This window comes from Melozone crissalis, unplaced genomic scaffold (assembly GCF_028551555.1).
Source record: "Melozone crissalis strain CALT ecotype California unplaced genomic scaffold, PUWL_Pcris_2 ptg000034l_1, whole genome shotgun sequence".
Lineage (NCBI taxonomy): Eukaryota > Metazoa > Chordata > Aves > Passeriformes > Passerellidae > Melozone > Melozone crissalis.
The window spans coordinates 1,474,955-1,495,799 of record NW_026535812.1 but is presented as its reverse complement, the minus strand read 5'-3'; the positions used below and the strand labels follow the sequence as shown (position 1 = coordinate 1,495,799).

General features: G+C 49.8%; 1 protein-coding gene across 4 annotated transcripts in view; it reads left to right on the top strand.

The window, feature by feature from the left end:
- ARHGEF4 (Rho guanine nucleotide exchange factor 4) overlaps window positions 1-20,845 on the top strand; it is a 185,002-nt gene that overhangs the window by 145,720 nt on the left and 18,437 nt on the right. Inside the window, exon 1 of one of the 4 annotated variants that reach the window (XM_054282757.1) lies at window positions 3,872-4,389. The exons of 2 other annotated variants lie outside the window; for them this stretch is intronic. The gene's annotated coding sequence lies outside the window, so the exon portion shown is untranslated. One more of the 4 variants, XM_054282758.1, reaches the window with a different exon arrangement.

Genomic DNA, 20,845 nt, shown 5'->3' with positions numbered 1-20,845 from the left:
CACAGCTTGGCCCTGACTGGCCAAAGAGTGAAAACAACTCACAGCAGGATCCAATGGAACAATCACCTGTGGGTAAACAATCTCCAAACACATTCCACATGAGCACAACACAGGAGAAGCAAATGAGATCAGAATTGTTTTCCTTTTCTTCGAGGCTTCCTAGCTTCCCAGGAGAAAAACTCTGGGTGAAGGAATTTTTTCAGAGAATGTGAATGCCACAGTGGTACAATACTGAAACACCCTTTTTACTGATAGACACTGGGCTTGTCTGTGTACTCCTGGCCTCCTAAAAAATCACACCTAAAGCAAGTGTGATTTTTAGGAGGCCATACACAGACAAAAAGCTTAGGCCTCGTGTGCTGCATGGTGATGAGTAAGGACTGGGCAATATTTAGCATCATTTTGATGAAAAATGAAGGCGTGTCTTTTGTTTTCTATTTTATCTAATATTAGACTGAGGGTTTCTTGAATAGCTCATTCCCTGAAGCCTTGGTCACTGAGCAGCTCCTGGGACTGCAGCAGGGCTTTGTGTGTGTGCAGGCCTTTGAGGCTGGGATGCGCTCCCTCCTTACTCCCTTTGAGTGGCAGCATTATTCCCAAGGTGCAGTCCTGGCTGAGGATGGCTCTTAGAGGAACAAGTCAAAGGAAATTATTACAATTGCAAATTAGATTCCAGTGGAGATTGTGCAACAATTATTTGAAATATGCTCCCTCAGTGATAGTTATACAAAGTGAGCCCTGCTGTATTACAAGCCACGAGGTAAAACTTGCAGCTATTTCATCCTTGCTAGTGCCACCTACCACAGAAACATGTCTGATCAGTGAGGAATAAGAATGAAGCTTTATTTCCATGATGGAAAAATCCCACATGATGTTTAGCACGGTGCAGCATTAGCTGGTGAGACCCCCCAGTGCAAACACTTGGGGTTACCATGGGAGTGACTCCCCCATGCAGAGTCTCTGCCCCACAGCTTGGGAGGGGATTCCCTGTGTGCGGTGGAAACAAAAGCCAGGTCACAGCTAGAGTCACTCTGCAGCTTCTGTCTTTGTCCAGTTTCTCTTCACTGAGGGGTCAGAAGGGTGAACAGCACTTGACATTAACTGTGCCATGCTCCAAGATGTACATGAGGCAAATGTGCTATTTGTGCCCAGGCAATGCAGTGCAGGGGGCACTTGGGTCTGCACATCAGAAGAGCAAAGGAACATACCTTCCACTACGATTTTGTACCTTTTATCCCCCCTGCAATTTCTTTCTGCCATGATTTCTCTTTCCAGGGGGCTCAGAGCAGTGTCCAAGAAGTGAACTGCTTTCCCCTTTCACATATCTTCAAACTTTCTGTGCTTTCACCTCCAAATGTTTTAGCACGTTCATAAGTGGCAAAGATTCGAGGAGACTAGAGGAGAATTCTGCCATGGATTTTAGAAACTACCCCATACCCTGCAATACCAGCAGTGTAGCTCTGCCAGCCTTGTTCGATCACTAGAGTTTATCCATTTCTTCTCAGTGTAACTGCACTTTTCAGTGATTACAGAAGATAGTAGTTGCTGTGCAGGTTTCAGAGAAGTGGGTGTGATCATGCTCTCCATTCACCATAATTGGCTTCTCCTGAAGATCTACATCCCACCCAAATCCTGCTTGGTGGCTTATGTCCAAACTCAGTCAGGCACAAAAAGCCTTCAAAGCCAGACAAGATTTGCAGAATGCCCAGGAGTTGAACAATGCAGTGATGCAAATCAACTGTGGACTTGAAGAACTTTCAGGAAATTGATGTCTGCAAGCTTTGTAGTGTTCTGCTGTGGTGCACATGGCAGGGAGAAAGAGTTTTTTAAAGCTTATCAGCTCTAAAGCTGGTTATCAGTCACTGCAGGCCAAAAACCTCAAGCACAATGAACTTGGGCAGCCTGGGGATCCCAGCAGTTTGCTCTGTTTGTGGGGTTTTCCTACAGGTCTTGCAGCTGCTTTGAGAGCACAAGAGCTCATCCTGTACATCATTATCCTTGTTCTACATTTAGGCTAAAGACAAAGAGATTTGCAGGATTTTTGTGGTCAGAAACAAGAAATTGAAATAATTATTGATATGATTTTATTATGACTAAGAAGGACAGAAGCACAAGGAGACAATGGAAGTTTTGACTGCCCTTTCTGTATAGTCCCTGATAAAGTTGGTGCAATTTGGGGAAAAAACCTCCAAAATTAAAGGAAAGCACCAGTAGCCATAATTCTTAAACCATTTCCCATTTAAATATCCTATCTGTTGTTTTCCAGAGCTGTACAGGTCTCCAAGAAACATTACAGGCATTGATGTGCTAACACCTGAAAAAACCCAGGTTTTTTGTTAGTTTGTTTCTCAGTTGCGAGAGAAGCTGAGAGTGTTCCATTTGTACGCAGGTTGTGTGGCTGCTCCCACATGGCCCTTCCCAGAGATGGAGGCCACCAGAGGTGTTCAGCAGTTGTTTAGGGGGAGACCTTGTGTTCTGTTCCTGCTCCTAGGAATGTGTGTGGCCATGTTGGAAATGTGTGTATAAAGTGCAGAGTCATCCTCCTGGATAGCTCCATCCTCCATCAGCTCCAGTCTCACCCAGCCCTAAATCCAAGGTCTGGATTGAGCCCATTTTGGTATCAGGATTGCTGGATTTGTATCCCTCAGTTTCACAGGGGGGAATGTGTGGTGGAAGTGAGAACTGGAAGATGTGAAGCTGCTTCCTGTCAATGAAGGATCTGAATTCTGAGTCCTCCTCCTCTCCTAGGAAGTGATTGCTGTGGAGTAAGAGGTGGGCTCTGCATTGCTGGCTAGAGGAAACAAAAAGGCTGCAGTGGACTTGATTTTGATGAAAAATGAAGGCGTGTCTTTTGTTTTCTATTTTATCTAATATTAGACTGAGGGTTTCTTGAATAGCTCATTCCCTGAAGCCTTGGTCACTGAGCAGCTCCTGGGACTGCAGCAGGGCTTTGTGTATGTGCAGGCCTTTGAGGCTGGGATGCGCTCCCTCCTTACTCTCTTTGAGTGGCAGCATTATTCCCAAGGTGCAGTCCTGGGCCTGTGCTGGCTGCTCTCCATGATCTATCCCTGATCCTGCCAAGGAGGAGTGAGTGCCTTTTCCCTGTTCCTGTTCCCTGTTCCTGGCCCAGCAAGGGTGGGAAATATTAGCTGGGGCATCGGTGAGTGCACCAGAGGCAGGGCAGCTTGATGCTCGGTGAATTTTGCAGTCCAGCAGCAAAAGCTGAGTTCATAAAAGCACATTTAGGGCTCTGCAGAGCTGAATCGAGGTTTTGATTGCAGAGATGTGGAGATTTGCAGTGACTCAGGCCCACGGAGACATTGGCAGAGGGAGCCAAGTCCTTTTGACTTTCTGGCTCCAGGATGCTGCCGGGAAGTGAAAGGCAGAGCTCAGCAGAACCTGCTACTGCGGGGCTCCTGGGCAGGGCCAGGGCTGGATCTGTGGGGCTGCTGGGCAGAGGCAGGGCCGGGTCTGCTGGGCTGCAGGGCAGAGGCAGGGCTGGATCTGCTGGGCTACAGGGCAGAGGCAGGGCTGGATGTGCTGGGCTCAAGGGCAGAGACAGGGCTGGATCTGCCATCCCCCTGCCCACACCCGCACCTGTTGCTAGCTCAGGTGTGCGGGAAGCCGCCTGTGCCCTCACCCGAGCAGGGCCGGCCCCACCGAGCCGGGCAATCCCTTCTGGCCGGGCATTCCCTTGTGGCCGCACTCGGCCCGTGCCGGCCCGCTCTGAGGGCGGCGGGAGGATTTAGAGAAGCGTCGCTAATCCCGCGCTGACCCTCCTTAAGAGGCTCCTCAGAGGCGGCTCGGCCCGCGTTGCCAGGGCCCGGTGTATCCTGGAGACGGAGCGCAGCGAATCGCGGCGCCGCTCTCTGGGAAGCCGACACCGCCGCCGGATTGCGGAGCTCCACCACAAGGAACCCGCTGTCCTCCTGCTGCCGGAGATGGCGACGGCTCCGTGGGCACAGGGGCCGCGGAACGCCGGGGATCTGCTGACGAACCGGCCCTGAGCTGAGGGGGCGTTCGGCACACGTGCTGCGGCTGTGCCGAGCCCATTGGACTTCTGCTGCTGCCAGCTGCAAACAGCTTTTGTTCACAGCCCTCTGCCCCATCCTGCCCTGGCAGGCACTTAGGCTGTTTTATTCCTTTTTATTTTTTTTTTCTTTTTTTGCTGAAGCCATGGCAAAGGTCCCCGACAGAAGCAAGCACAAATGGAGTGCGCTTCACACTTTCCTCCGCTGCAACATGAACCCGGAGACCCAGCGGGTTGTGGTCTTTGTCATCCTGCTCTTCCTCATCATCGTCAACGTGGTGCTGATGTTTCTTTTGGCATTTCACTGAAGGAGGACTGTGGTGCATGGGGTTTTCCAGGACTGGGCAACAAATCAGCAGGTCAGCTTGTCGTTGTCTGCCTCTGGTCTGCTTGTCTGCTGTTACGGTGACTGTGTGTCTCAGAGTATTCCTCCCGTGTTTTTAATCATCAGCTCCTTCCCCACCCTGCTCCCCTCACTCTCCTCCTGTCATCACTTGTGCCTTGCGCTTTGGATCCCAGGTAAACAAGAGAAAGGGAGAGACATAACAGAGCCAACTTGCTTAATCATAACCTCTCCGTGGCACTAATCAGCCTTGATTCCTAGCCATGAGGATTCCGTGCCTGCACGTAGCACTTGTGAGCCCTGGAGGAGCCCGAAGTGGTGCTGCTTTGTTTGCAGAGGGACAGCCATCCTGTAAGGAGCCCCTGCACAAGGACCAGCTCCATGTAAACACCTGCTGGAGAAGCTGAAGCCTGTAACGCCTCCGCTGTTCTGTCACTGTGAGCACTGCGCTGTGCTGTGCCATGAGTAATGCCCAATTAGCCAAAGAGATTGATTAATAGAGTCCATCAGCAATTCAGGCTGAATAATCGCTGCAGCAGTGTGGAAGAAGGGTTTTGTTGGCTTTAATCCCATTTCCTTGATGATACCTCAGTGCTTATCAGCTGTATGTATCAAAATGGCTGGCACAGCCACGGCACAGGACACTGACTGCAGGCCACTGGTTCACCCCGGGCCGGGGCAGCCGTGCCCAGCAGAGCAGCAGCGCCAGGAGAGCTCCTGTGGGAGGCTAGGAGGCAAGGGCAGAGAGGCAGCCTGCCCCATGCAGGCCTGCCCACCTCTGTGATGCTCCCAGCTCCCTGCCCAGCACAGCACGTCCACACTGGCATTGGCACCCAATGGAGCATCCCTCGGCTTGATGGCACTGGAGGAGGCCCATCCCTGGAGGAAGACAGACTGGAGAGGAAGGCACGGTGCACTGTTCTTAATGACACTGCTTGCTTTTGTGCAGAAGACTGCAAAAGATGCAAGCCCTTAAAATTCAGCAGGATCCTTCATTTTGTGTGTTAGGTAATCTGCAATTTAAGTACAGCTTTCACAAGGGCAGTGTGTTTGCTGGCACTAATGGTTGAGGCTACTGCAGTTCTTTGAGACCTGAATATTTATGGCTCCTGGAGTCTGATCTGGTGTTGAGAAGGGCTGGATGGTGGTGTTGTCTCTGTCATCATGAGTGATGTACTCTGTATCAGTTATTTATGTGCTTGTGTAATACATTAGTGTCGTACAAAACCACGTCACTTTAGTATGGAATTTGTGCCTGTGGAGCTCCTTTCTGTCACACCTGAGGTGCAGAACATCTTTTCCCTGAGAGAGAACTCTCTCTTGCAGTTCTCGGTGTGGGGCAGCAGCAGGCCCCAGCCCCCTGCAATTCTCTGGGAATCTCTTATGCAGGTGAACAGTTTTGAATTATTAAAAACCTCAAACTAGGCTATAAATTCTATTATCTAGCCATTGTGATAACAGCCACCAAAGCCATCCAGTCTATGTCATTTTCTGAAGTCACTATGAGCAAAACCAAAAGCTAACTCCAGCTCACAACTTGGCTTTCAAACAAATCTGTTTTCTCTTGCCTCTAAACTTTACTGAGGTCTTGGTTTCAGCTGGCATCAGAGTGGAACGGCACAAGGTGGAGAAAGGATTGTTTCCTGGAAAGGCCAAGTGAGTGATGGGAATGTATGCCTCAGTCCTCAAATGGCACATGAGGGACCAAAGTGCAGCTTTGGGCTCAGAGGTGTCAGTGACAGAAAGCTTTTAGTAGTTGCCTATGGAGGCAAACCCTGTACAAGGTTTGAGCAGGTTCTGAAAGTGCTTCAGGTCCAGAAGCTCCCACCCCTTGTCAGTGGGAGCAGTGAGAGGCCTCAGCACTGTGGCACCGAGCTTGGACTGCCAGTTAGTGCTGCTGTGCCTGCTCTGGATCCTGAAATACTGCAAAACCCCTGATGTTAGATGAGAAGAGCAGTTATTCACATGCATGTGTAGCTCTGAAAGGGAGCTGGGCTCCATCCATAATCCCAGGGCTGGGCTCAGTGGGAAGCTGAGCACACATGTCTGCCAGCCTGGGCTGGGCCTGGGGTCACAAGTGACTCATGCTCTTGTTCAGCTCAGTGCCATGGCCCTGAAATGTTCCTTGGGTGTCACTGAACTGGAGACCGTGGCTTCCTGTTCCACTCTGCCTAGGAAGGGACTTCTTTTTCTTAAGTGTCCTGTAAAATTGTTTAGCATGGAGCTGGTCTTGTGGTGATGGAGTCATTCCCCCTCTGCTGCTGCTGCATGCTCAGTTTGGGGATGCCTTATTCCTGCTGCTTGCTGGAGAGCTCTGCTAGGCTGGGGATACCAAACCTGGGAAGGCTCAAATGTGAGTTTGGGCAGTTGGTGCCTCTGGGGTGCAGAGCTGCTTCCTGCAGGAAGCATTGCAATTGCTGATGGAAAGTGCCCCAGCTTTCCCCAGCAGCAGGAGACCTGCTCACTGCAGAGAACTAAAGGGAAGAATTGTTTCTTGCAAGGGCTCTGGGAAGTGCAGGGGAGTGAGGAAGAAAAGTGTGTTAAAGGAAAGGGTAATATGCCCTCTGGTGAAATTGCCTTCCCCTTCCCTGCTTGGGGCAATTTGCATTACTCCTGCTTAGGAAAGTGTTGTACCAGAACAGTTGGCAGCAAAAAAAGTAGAATTGTCTTGCATTTAAAAATTCTGGTAAGAAAAATATCAAGCTTACAGAGAACCCGTTGGAAATACATGTTCCAATGCTGCCTGCCACAGGTGTTAGCTTGGGTTGCTATGAGCCTGGGAACACTTTTCCACTTAATGTTTGGTGAATTTTAATTTCCTCTTTCCAGTGCTTGGCTAGATTCTTGATACCTGACTAATGCTGAAGTGTCTGTGCCAAGTTTTGTTATGGGGACCTCAGTGTTCTCCTCCTTCCTCAGCTTCCCCTCCAGCTGTATGCATTCAGCTGGAAGCTGCAGTGAGCAGTGAGTGTTCATCAGCCTGGTGGTAGCTGTGACCATTCAGTCCTGCCTCACAAGAAGCTGCAATGGCCAATAAAGCCCAGGAAAACCAGAGCTGGTGAAGGAGCCCTGAATGTGTGCAGAAGCTGTAGGTGGTGATAGAAGGACAGTGGGGAAGGAGAGCTCTGGGGGAAGGGAAGAGGCTCTGACATTTCTGGTGGGTTTCTAGTTTGCTCTCAGTGCACTTATTTGCCAGGAGAGCTCTGCAGAAGGGCTGGGATTGCCTTCCATGGACTGCAGGCCCTGCCCTGGCACTGGGGCCACAGCCCCAGGAGGGAGCAGGGCAGGGGGCAAGGCAGCTGGGGAGCCCTGTGCCCCCTGCTCCCTGATGCCCCCTGTGCCCCCTGCTCCCTGGTGCACACTGCTCTGTGGAGTAGGGCATGGCAGCCAGGCCCTTGTGTGGCCACTGGACATCTCCTCCTTCTCCTCCTTCTCCTCCTTCTCCTCCTTCTCCTCCTTCTCCTCCTTCTCCTCTTTCTCCTCCTTCTCCTCCTTCTCCTCCTTCTCCTCTTTCTCCTCCTTCTCCTCATTCTCCTCCTTCTCCTCCTTCTCCTCCTTCTCCTCCTTCTCCTCTTTCTCCTCCTTCTCCTCCTTCTCCTCCTTCTCCTCTTTCTCCTCCTTCTCCTCCTTCTCCTCCTTCTCCTCCTTCTCCTCCTTCTCCTCTTTCTCCTCCTTCTCCTCCTTCTCCTCCTTCTCCTCTTTCTCCTCCTTCTCCTCCTTCTCCTCCTTCTCCTCCTTCTCCTCCTTCTCCTCCTTCTCCTCCTTCTCCTCATTCCTGGATGCAGAGTGTGGCTGTGCCTGCACTCTTCCCATGCCCTGTGGTGCTCTGTGAGACAGGGACAGGGATGTGCCCTGAGCCCTGCAGGGACACAGACAGGGACAGGGATGTGCCCTGAGCCCTGCAGGGACACAGACAGGGACAGGGATGTGCTCTGAGCCCTGCAGGGACACAGACAGGGACAGGGATGTGCCCTGAGCCCTGCAGGGACACAGACAGGGACAGGGATGTGCTCTGAGCCCTGCAGGGACACAGGGACAGGGATGTGCCCTGAGCCCTGCAGGGACACAGACAGGGACAGGGATGTGCCCTGAGCCCTGCAGGGACACAGGGACAGGGATGTGCCCTGAGCCCTGCAGGGACACAGACAGGGACAGGGATGTGCCCTGAGCCCTGCAGGGACAGACAGGGACAGGGATGTGCTCTGAGCCCTGCAGGGACACAGACAGGGACGTGCTGTGCCCCCTGCATGGGACAAGTCCACCAGAACATTTAACAGGCAAGAGCTCTGCTTCTGCTCTGCTTTGAGCCTTGTGAGAGCAAAGAGCATCTGTGAACAGGAAAGACCAAGACATCATTTCCAGAGGGAGATCTGGGCTTTAGATTATATCTTTGCTTAATTTGTTCTACCAGGCTAAACTCATTTCTGTGGTGATATGTGGTATCTGCTGTCTTTGTGATTTATTCTTGGAATCCAAGGCATGAACTGGCCAGATAAGAAACACAGTAAGCATTTAGGATGATACCATCAACAATTACTTTTAATTACTCCTTCCACTGTTTTGATTGAAAAGAAAATAAAAAATTAACACACAACAAAAGAAGCCACATTACACAGGTTGAAGAAAGATTTCTAGAGGGAGAGTACTTGTTATTGATGCTGTCACTGGCCTTGTTAACTCCAGAGTGTGCTGCAAACTGGAATAAAATGATGTCTTATATGAATCTTTGTATGTGTTCTTTGGCCAGGATTACTCCAGGCACGACTCTTGGTGTCACATACAGTGCACCCACTCTGTGTCTGCGTTTGGCAGTGGCAGAATTGGAACTCAGAGAGGTGGTGTGGACCTGTCTCACAGCACAGTGGCCTTCCCTGTCCTGTTGTGTGCATGCAAGCTTGCTGCATTTGTATTGATAAATGTGATAGCTCACCTGTGTTGGAGGTGCTGAAAGAAAAATGTCTCCCAAAGTAGCAAGAGGGTGTTGGACAACCTTTCAGCAATGGAGTCAGCCAGGTGAAGGACCACAGAGAGGTAAATTGGGGAGTTTGCTCTCCCTTGCAGCTACCCAGGAGACCTGGCCCCTCTGGAGCAAGGGGCTGGTGCTGGGCTCTGGTCCCACCCATGCCTTTTCCAGTGTTTTTATTTCCATATAACATTTTCCACAGCATTGCAGATACCCAGCGTGCCAGGAAGGGACCAGATCATGGTTGAGAGCAAGCACAAGCAGCGGAGCCCTGCTGTGCCTGGGCAGCCTGGAGCTGCAGCACAAGCTCCTGTCCTGTCTTCCCCTTGTCCCTCCCTGGAGAGAGACCCTGGCACAGCCCCTTCCAGTGTGCTTCTCCCTCCAGGGAGCACCAGTTTCACTCTGCACACCTGAATCTCTGCTGTCCCTTGCTGGCAGAGCAGGCACAAGGGGAACACAAGGGCTGCCCTGAGCCCCCTCTGCCCTTCCTGCAGCCCCTCCTGCCCAGAGCTGGCCAAAGCCAAGGTGACAAGGGCATGGAGCCAACAGCACAGGGCCCACAGCTGGAACCCTGTGCCTGTCCAGTGCTGTGTCTGTTTGGGATATAGCTCAGGAATGGGATCAGTTGCTGTCTCCTGCTGGGCTGGGCAGGTCTGTAGTACTCAGTACCTGAGTGGTTTTGTGCTGCTGCAGCTCCAGGCTGCCCAGGCACAGCAGGGCTCCTCTGCTTGTGCTTGTTCTCAACCGTGATCTGGTCCCTTCCTGGCATGTTGGGTGTCTGCAGTGCTGTGGAAAATGTGATATGGAAATAAAACCACTGGATAAGACATTGGCTGAATCCAAGCAGCTACACAGGGATCTCTCAGCAGCCCAACTCAGCTGTCCTCACCTCAGCAGATGAAATGGTTCCAGCAGGAGATTAGGGAAAGACAGGCTGCTAAGGAGTCATGGCTTGGTATTTTTAGCATCCCAGTTCACACCTGTAGTGCCCAGGAGCCAGCCCTTGTTATAATAAGCATAATCTAATTACAGAGTGAGAAGATCTGCCCTGGATGCCAGGAGAGGAGTGCTGGCAATGGCAGGAGCCCATCACTGCCTGTCCTACCAGAACGTGCTCAGCTGAAACTGAGCTGCCCCTGCAAAACCACTCTGTCCTGCTGGGAAACTGGCCAGGATCACTCCAGGCACGACTCCTGGTGTCAGGGCTGTGCAGGGAGTCAGGGGGACAGGGATGGGCACTGTGCACACCAGGAGCTGTGGGATTTCCTACCTGCACCAAAGGCTGTGGTGGTGTTTGAGGGTCCCCAGGATGGGGGAAGAGATGAGAATGCTGACTCCATGTTTCAGAAGGCTGATTGATTATTTTATTATATTATTATATTATTATTATAGTAAAAGAAAATTATATACTAAAACTACACTAAAGAAAGAGAAAGGAGACATCAGAAATCTAGAAAGGAAAGAGGAATGAATAATAAAATCCTGTGACTGACACAGCTGGCTGTGATTGGCCATTCATTAAAAACAATTCACATGCTGGGTAAACAATTCTCCAAATCACATTCCAGAGGAGCAAAACATGGAGAAGCTGAAGCTTCCCAGCTTCCCAGGAGAAGAAATCCTGGCAAAAGGATTTTCCAGAAAATATGTCAGTGACAAAAGGCCACTGTGGGAGGGTTGTGCAGGGAGTCAGGGTGACAGGAATGGGCACTGTGCACACCAGGAGCTGTGGGATTTCCTACCTGGGCCAAAGGTGTGCCCTGCAGGAGGAGCAGCAGCTGCTTGGGTCTCCTGTAGTTAGAGGACGTGTTTGCAATGGAAACAGGAGTGTGGTTCTGGTTCGAGGCCTTAGCTTTGTTTAGGCCATTAAATCTCCTCATCCAGATGGTGTGGATGTGAGACAAATGGAGAAAATGGATATACTCAAAAGCAGACTATACAGAACCTGAGAAGATCCCAGGAAGCTGCTGCTTCCTGAACATCTCCTTTACCTAGCACAGGACATTTCCAATAGGAAAAGGTGGTTTTGGGTTTTTTCTAGGGTGTACATAACTTGAAGAACCTTCTGTAGGGACTACAAAAGAAATTACTCATTTTTGTATTTACAGATACTAGCCAAAAACAAAGGCTTAGGCAGCCTCCTCTGCCTGACAGTGAGACATTATCAAGGTCTTTTTTTGTTTTTCTCCTCTGTCTGTTATTCAGATTTTCCTCTGCCCCATTTTCAAACAATAGGACAAACAGCAGTTCTTAGTTCTGTGCAGAAAGGATCTACCCAGTGTGTGTACCATGGCAAAGAGGTCACCAGGCAGGGATGGGTGGTGGCAGTGGTGGAAGTCACAAGTTTTATGTCACCAAAACCCTGCAGGGTTTCTCTCTCAGGAAAAAGTGAAGAAGGAAAATGGATACTGAACTGTGCATGGTTCTTTGAGGCAGGGAGAACATCTTAGAGTCACATCATGGAAACTGATAACAATCTGTGCTGGCCCAGCCCTCCTGCCAGCACCTGCCAGTGCTGTACAGACTTTGGCACAGGTAAATGCAAGGGAGATGTTTTCACAGGAGACAGGAGCAATAAAAATGATTTCAGCATGTTTTTTGCAGTGTGTTCCATTGCAATGAACTCATGCACGCACATGAAAGGGAAAGCCATGAACTGTGTTTGGGGCTTGATGCTGATGCTTGGATGATTCAGAAGGGTTTGTTAGCAATGCAGTTTGTATCTGCCTTTAAATGTTTTCTTTAACCTTATTTGTAAAACAAATTTAGATTCATTTGCCTTCAAGCTACAAGTGATTCCATAACTTGCTGTATCTTCTGGGGGAAGATCATCAGCAGGCAGAGAGCCTGTGGCCTGCTTGGCTCCTTTTCCTTTCTTCTTCAAGGAGCCAGGGTGCAGCATTTATCCTCAATAAATCTGTGTGGCAGAATAGCTACAGCTGAACTGGTTTGGATACATTATCCTGAGGGGTCTGTGGAGTATATTCCTCATTTGTGCAAAGAAATAATGATGAAAGAGAAAGCAAAAGAGGTGGTAGATAGGAAAAAATCCAGAATTAGATAATGAGAGAAGTAGTGGAAGCAGGAGCTGTCCTGCAGATAGGGAAAAGGAGAGGAAATATCCCAGGGGAATGTGCTGGTGGGAGTGCACAGAGGAAGGGTAGTCCTGCAGCAAGGGGAGAATGGGGAAAGCATAAATGTCAGAGAAATATGTTAAATATGTAGCATTAAATACAATTTTCTGATTAAAATAATTTTTACTTGGGTGTCTGAGAAATGGCAGCATAAAAAAGATGCAACAGCAATCACTCTTAAATGTGTGAACAACCAAACAGAAACATTCTGGGCCATTTCCATTCCCAGGATGCACAGTTAAAATCAGGGCATCAGAAAATGTGAAAAATTGTGGTAACCAGCTTTGCTTCATCCTCTGCAGCGAGTGCAAACTTCAAAACTCTTGGTGGGGTCAAGTGGGGAGTCAGGCAGTCTGACACAATTTTCATCTACAGCCAAACCAGAAACTACAAACTCTGTAGCTGTGTGAGCCCTAGGTCAGAGTCTTGTTCCAACCTGAGAGTTCAACCCCAGCCTTGCACCTCTGCAGTCTTTGGAAGCAAGGAAAGCAGGAGAAGGGTCCATGGACAGTTTCCAGGTGCTGTTCTGGCAGCCTCTGGGCTGCCTGGGGTACCTGGGTGGGGACCTGGGATGAGGAGTGAGGGGTGGGAGGGGAGTGCCTGAGCCAAAAGTTAGACATCTTAAACCACTTTTAAGCCTTAGAGTATTTCAAGCTCCTTAAGCCACTTTAAGGCTTTAGATGGGTTTAAAATGCTTAAAACACTGTAGGGCCTTAGATGAGTTTAAGCTGTTTAAGCCGATTTAGGGCTTTGGAATGACTTAAGTTTTGTGTCTTTAAGGAGGTTTTGAGGTCCTTTGAGCTCTTAATTGCAAAGAGCTTTTTGGGCATTTTGAGTGAGGATGTGGCACGTGCCTGCTCCTGTGACCTGCGCTCAGGGACTCCCTCTATCCCTGGACAGCCAGGTTTCCCTGGCTACGCCTTCACCCTCCTTTCTGGAGGAGAGAACAGCATGCCAGGAGTCACATCCCTGGGTAGGTTGGATGGTGCTCCAGGTGTGTGTCCCTGGTGAGGGTTGCTGGTGAGTGTGTGGGATCTGCTCCATTGAATGTGTGAAATGCTGAGGAGTCCCGGCCAGGAGAGGAGCAGCCCTGCCCCAGGGGACATCCTAATGTCCCTGTAATTACTGTGCTGGCAGCTGCTGATTTTCCACCTGAGTGCCAGTGTTGCTGCTCCTCATGGCATGGAGCTGTGCCTGCCAGTGCCAGGGCTCTCTGCTTTAAGAACAGTTTGTATCTGTGGGTAATACAGACAATCAGCATCTCCTTCCTTCTGTGCTTTTCCCTCATGCCCTGATGCTCTGTGAGGTAAAAGTTGCCACTCTAGTGCCCAGGTGAGTGGTGCCAGTGACACCTTTAGCTGTGACTTGGGCATGGCCTGGCTCTTTGCCTTGTGTGCCTTCCCAGGTGTGTTTAAGGCCCTTGCTGGGCTGTATCCAGACAGGATGTGTTTAAATGTCCTTGAAGGACTTACATTTACTTAATCTTTTTTAAAATCACCTTTTAAAGTCACAGCCTTGGGCTGTGGGGCTGCCTGTGGCACAGCTTAATTATGCACCACAGGGAAAAGGTCCTGCTTTTGTCCCCAGCTTCTTGCCTGGTGCTTTCACTGGGCACCCAGCAGCCTGGATTAGAAATGACCTTTTTGTGAGCCTTCAGCTCGTGGCCACCCTCCATCCCCCTGTCTCTGCTGCAGTTTCAAGGCCTGTTTAGCTTGTGCCGGCCTAGAAACCCTTCCCACGTTTGATTCCTGCTGCTCTTTGTGCCTTGCCTGCTTCTCCTCTCTCTTTCTGAGTCATTCCTGATGTTTGGGCTTCTGACCCTGATGGAGAGGGCTGATGTTTTCCTAAATGGGTCTGCAAGGACCTTCTTGAGGAGCAGCTCATTTAGTCAGCTACTTAGATATTGTTTGTTAGATATTGTTTGTGTTAGATACTGTTTGTCTTACATTTGAATTTCTGTTGCCATTTTGTCACCCTGTCACTCAGCGTTGTAGCTACTTGTTTAGAAAGAGTGAAAATACATTTCACTCATACCAGAAAATAAATGTGTTATACACAGAATTTTCAACAAATGTCCTCTGGAAAATTGCTTGACAGGTTAAAATGGAAGCTGCTTTTCAGCTTTACTGACTGTACATGTTACCAGCTACTGCAGTGTGCAGCTATAAAATGTGACACACACAGAGCCTGCTGCAGAGTTACCTAAAGCCTTGAGAAGGGCTTTGCTGCTGGTTTTTCCTTATGCCAAAACTTAGGGCTCTTAGTTCCCCAGATTAGCAGGCTCCTTGACAGACAGGCCAGGGGAGAGTGATGGGTGCAATCCTGAGGGCAGTGCCAGGGCTGAGGTGATTTAGGTGTGCGGCATTCACATTCTCTGAAAAATCCCTTCAGCCAGGATTGTTCTCCTGGGAAGCTGAGAAGCCCCAGAGAAAAGGAAAACAATTCTGATCTCATTTGCTTCTCCTGTGTTGTGCTCATGTGGAATGTGTTTGGAGATTGTTTGCCCACAGGTGATTGTTCCATTGGATTCTGCTGGGAGTTGTGTTCACTCTTTGGCCAATCAGGGCCAAGCTGTGTCAGGACTCTGGAAAGAGTCAGGAGTTTTCATTATTATCTTTTTAGCATTATGCAAGTGTCCTTTCTGTATTCTTTAATATAACATAGTATTATAAAGTAATAAATTAGCCCTCTGAGAACATGGAGTCAAATTCATCATTCCCTGCAAATACAATATAGGTGTCCTCCTCAGCTGCAGGTGACTGTCCCCTCTCCTTCATAAGGACTTTCCTGAATTATTTCAGCCAAAAGCAAAATGGTGGAAAGCAATTTTCAAGTTGTTTTCTTTTGCATTGCAACAATCAGCTGCCCCATTTTAGGTGAGAACTGGGAGGTTCTTGCATCACTCTGGGGTTTGAGGGATCCCATTTAATGGCACCCAGGGGATGGGCACCCCTGGCAGAGCTTTCTCAGGCCAAACTCTTCACTCAGGGTCACTCAGCACCAAGCACAGCTCTGCCCCCTGCAGCACTGCAGATTTCACAGCCTCTCCCTGCCTGCTGCAAGGGGGACTCTCCTCCTCCTCCCATCTGTTTAAATCACTTCTGAGGGGAATCAGGACTCAGATGATAGCAATAAAAGGGAATAATGTAATTAATGCCAGTCATAATGGTTTTGTGGAAAATAGTTCTTACCAAATAAATCTGATGACAAATGTTGAATGTTTGGTAAATGGAGGCAGCTGTACTAGATGTCACATGAGGAGTTTAACTAGAGGCACTGATTAAAAAAGCAGCACTGTGCAATATCAGTGTAGCACACTTAGCTGGATTAAGATCTTTGTTGACTGACATTTTACATTTGTTAAGGAGAATCACTGTCAAATTAAAATATTTTGAATGGAGATCTGCCGTGCTTGGTAAATGCCTGAGAGTCCTCCACTACCCTTGATCAGTCTCAAAAATCTCTGCTGAAAAATATGCAGCTTCCAGTGCAGGCAAAGGGCAGCAAATGCCAAGGGCATGGCTTGGCAGGGGCACAGCGTGTGGGCTGTGAATGGAGCAGTGGCACGAGCCCTGCCCATGGGGGACACTGGCACAGGGGGCTCCTGGTGCCCTGTGTCACTGCCCTGGTGCCCTGTGTCACTGCCCATTGACAGCCCTGCCCTCGTGGGCACAGAGGGCTCCTGGTGCCCTGGCACGTGGGCAGAGGAGCAGCAGGAGCACTGGAGTGTTTGCTGTGCCTGCACAGCTGGGTTGGTGGTTCTGTACCCTGCAGGCAGCAGCAAGTCCAGCCGAGCAGGGACAGCCCAAATTCCTGCAGGGAGCCCCGGGGCTGGATTGGCTCACCATGCCCAGAGGGGTGAGCCCTGCCCTGGGGTGCCTGTCTCCCCACCAGGGGATGCTCTGAGAGCCAATCCACATAACTCACACAGACTCGGTGCCTGCTGCTCAGATGGCAGGAGCTCTGTGAGATAAATTTCATCTCTGTTGCTCATCATTGGACAGTGAAGCTGAAAGTTTTGAGAGGAGGCAAGAGCAAGCTGTCAGGACAGCAGTGTGCCCTGGTGGCCAAGAAGGCCAATGGCAGCCTGGCCTGGATCAGGAGTGGTGTGGGCAGCAGGAGCAGGGAGGGCATCGTGCCTGCACTGTGAGGGCACACCCTGAGTGCTGTGCCCGGCTCTGGCCTGTCAGGCTGGGAAGGACCTTGGCACTGAGCACATCCAGAGGGGACAGCGAGGCTGGAGAGGGGCTGGGAACACAAACCCTGAGAGGAGCCCCTGAGGGAGCTGGGGGTGCTCAGCCTGCAGAAAAGGAGACTCAGGGCTGCCCCCATCACTCTGCACAGCTCCTGAAAGGGGCCTGTGCTCAGCTGGGGCTGGGCTCTGTCTGCAGCAGCACTGACACAGCCAGAGCACACAGCCTCGAGCTGTGCCAAGGGAAATACAGGCTGGATATTGGGAAAAAGTTTTTTATAGAAAGAGTGATAAAGTTCTGGAATGGCTGCCCAGGGAGGTGGTGCAGTCCCCATACCTGGGTGTGTTTGACAAAGCCTGGATGTGGCACTGGGTGCCAGGGGTGAGTTGAGCTGTTGGGGCTGGGTTGGACTCCATGATCCTGAAGGTCTCTCCCAACCTGGTCATTCTGTGAATTCTGTGGCAATTTCAAAACTATGCCATGCGTTCAGTTCAAGGCAGAGGCCAGCTTTGGCTTCTGCTCATATTCAGAGAAAATAAGTATTTGTGTGAATGTAGCACAAATGTGGGGCATGTGTGTAAGTAATTGTTTTTTTTCCCACTCCTCTGCTGCACCTTGCACAAGAGAGGCAGGGGAGAAGCTCTGGAAGCAAAGTGGCTGCTGCAGGAGCTGGAGCTGTGGGAGAGCTTTGCCTCTGGGATCAGGCCTGCTGCAGACTGAGGTGTTGGGTGTGCTGGAGCAGTTCAGCTTCAGTCTGTTCCACACAGGTTCAGGGGGTCAGGCAATGAGCACAGGCTTCATGGCAACCATTATAGCTCACCAGGAAGGGCTGGGTTCAGGTGCTGTCTGTGGAACATGTCTCTTTTAGGGTCACAGAGCTGAAAATAAATTCCATTCTATTGGTACCTTCCCCTTGATCTTCCCTTTTCCCAGTTCTTTTGATGCTCCTGGGTTTATTTTTTGGCTCTGCATGATCCAGTGTATTTGGCATTGTCAAGAGAAAGCTATTCAAATTTTATTCAAATAGAAACAAGTAGCTCAAAGATAAATATTTTCTGAAGGCATCTTCATCCCGTCCTTCTGTAAATTGCTGAGATCTTTTATCTCTGTTAACATTGCCTGGAGGTCCTGGCCAAACGACACCAGGACATACAAGGTAATTATGTCAAGGTGTCCAGCCTGAGACAGACAGGGACGAGGGGCTGCAATGCCAACAAGCCCTGGAATGGGCCTTGGCATGCCAGGTCTCTTTGCCCACACAGAATGGGCTCAATCTGGGGCAGCTCTGTGCACCAGCCCTGGCTGTGTCTCCTCCTTGGCAGCCTCTGTGCAGACGCTGCTTGGAGGAGCCATCCATCAACCCTCCCCTCCATCTGTGCCACGGGAGGAGCTGCCCTGGTGCCTCAGGATTTCAGCTTTTAAATTTTCAGATCCTGTGCTGCATCAGTGCATCGCTCCAGACTCCACACAGATTGTGAGTTACTGTCATCACATTTTGTCAGACACAACAATCCCTCTGGGCCTGAGATCCAAGGACACCCCACAGCCTCAGGACCCAAAAAGTACAAAAAAGTGAATGGACAGGGAGCAAACCGGGGGGATAAATGACTTCATTAACTGAAGCTGTAATTGGAGAATTAATCCCTGATGTGTAAATGGACCTAACTTAAATTGTCTGAAAAACTGGTGTCCATTGTCCAGCTTGGGTGTAGCCTCTGGGAGGCTGTGGCTGCCCAAGGTGAACCTGTTCGAGGCCTTTAATAAATCCCCACTTTATTCTCTGGATCTTGCCCAGCCTCTGTTCTAGGCAGCCCCTCCAAGGCCTCAGCTCCAGTGCCTTCCCCCTGCAGCAGGCAGGGCTGGAGCAGGGGCTGGGACACACCAAGGCCAGGGCAGTGACAGAGCTGCCCTCAGCTTTCAAATTCAAACATCTGGGCTAGTGCTGCCTTTGGGTTGCAAATGCTGCTGTCTACAAAGTTAGGTGTTTCTATAAACAAAGAAAAAAGTTGATTTCTGATTGTTTTCCCCATGCCAGCTGCAGGAGCAGCTGTGGGGTGGCTGGTTTGCATTCTCTCACTTTTCCCTGCTCTGCACTTGTTTGGGCCTCTTCAAGAGCATGTACTGAGTTGTCCTTGACATTACAAAGCCAGCACATAAATGTTGTTTCACATGGAAATTATTAGTTGTTTTCCGAACCTTGCTTTAATTGCAAAGATCAAAGGTTGGTGAGCTGAGCCCTCTGAGCTGAGGAGGTGCCTGGCAGGGTGAGCATCCCCTTCCCTCCGCCCCTCCCTCTGCAGAGCTGAGGTGGTGCCACCTCAAACACATTGTGCCAAAACCCTTTTAGCTGCTGATGTGCTTTATCCTTCCCGGGGTAGGAGAGTGCTAAGGGAATAAATCACACAGGACTCCAGTGTCTTCATGGTGGAAAAGGCCATTCTTTATTCACATAACTCCTTTTATACAGTGTTACAGATCTCGTGTGGGACGAGTTGGTCAGGAGATTTCTTGGCAATTACTTTATTGGTCAGTAACAAGTTGTTATTCTGTATTGATTGGTCACTCAAACTCTCAGTGTGTACATGCAGGGAAAGTTGTTTGTAAGAGATAGTTTTCATTTTTCTGTCTGATGATGCAAAAACAGTTTATACAGGTACAAGTTTGTTTTTGTTTTTTTTTTTTTTTTTTTACCCAGGAATAGATTGTTATGTTAATGAACTACTCACACCAGGATTTCTTTCACATGGGAACTTGCAAATGCTGGCTTTGACAAGGCCAGGCAGTGATTCCAGGAGAGCAGGCCTGGCTTTATGAAGCCTCTTTCTATGATTTCTCTCCCTTGCTGCAGAGTCCTGCCCCCGTTTCCCCACAGCACCTTGCCCTGGGGAGGATGGGGCAGTGCTGCGCCCCCAGCTGGGGCAGCTCTCCTTGCTGCAGTGCCCTGGGGCACCCTGGCTGCTCCTGTGCCGTGGAAATGCCAGTCCTGGCCCTGAGCTGCTCTGGGAGAGGGGCTCTTGGCCTGGGTGTGCTGGGTGTTTCTGCTGGACTGGACACAGTGGGAAATAGCAGAGAAAGGCAGAGCCTGAGCTGGGGCAGAGAGGAGCAGAGCCCTGCTCCCTGAGCCCTGCTCAGCACCCAGGTGTGCCCTGCCCACCCTGGGGTGCCAGCACAGGAGGAGCTGGGCAGGGAGGAGCCAGGTCAGCCTGAGCACGTGAAGGTGTGTGCAGTGCTGCTGTGTTACATTAATTGAGATCATCCCATGAACAGCTGAAATTGATTTTTTGCTCTTTATTTCATGCTTTATAGATGACTCCTCCCCAGAAACATGGTGTTTGCTGTCAGTTAAACAAATCCTGGCCTGTTGTTCAGGTGTATTTTATTTACTCCTTTGCCTGAGAACTGGCAGTGTCTTGTTTGGCCAGGCTGGTGATCCCACAGTTGTGACTTCCTATATTTTCTAAATCATATCCACGGTATGGCTGTGGTTGAATAGAGAAAATGCAAGGTATTGATATTAATGGATGGATTAAAATACCAGCTGAGGATTCCCTACCCAGCCCTGTGGATTTCAGTGACTCTGAGTAGAACCATGTGGCTCTGTGAGCTGGGTGTGTCAGCCCTCTGTGCTGTGAATGCTGGCTCAGCCTTGGCCTCTTTTCTTCTCATCACATTACCAAGGTGTGACAGTCCCAGGACAAGGGAAGAGATGAGAATCTTGACTCCATGTTTCAGAAGGCTGATTTGTTTTTTTATTATATATATTATATAAAAAGAAAATTATATACTAAAACTCTACTAAAAGAATAGAAGAAAGGATTTAATTAGAAGGCTAGCAAGGAATAGAAAGGAATGGAATGATAATAAAATCTTGCGACTGACCAGAGAGTCTGAGCCAGCTGACTGTGATTGGCCATTAATTAGAAACAACCACATCAGACCAATCACAGACGCACCTGTTGCATTCCACAGCAGCAGATAACCATTGTTTACATTTTGTTCCTGAGGCCTCCCAGCTTCTCAGGAGAAAAGATCCTAATGAAGGGATTTTTCATAAAATGTGTCTGTGACAGCTCCCTGCAGCAGGAGGAGCTGGGCTCAGCTTGTGCTGTGCACAGGCACCAGTCACTCCCTGCAGTCCCAGAGCAAATGGATTGCCCAAAGCAGCACAGAGCCCTTTGTGAG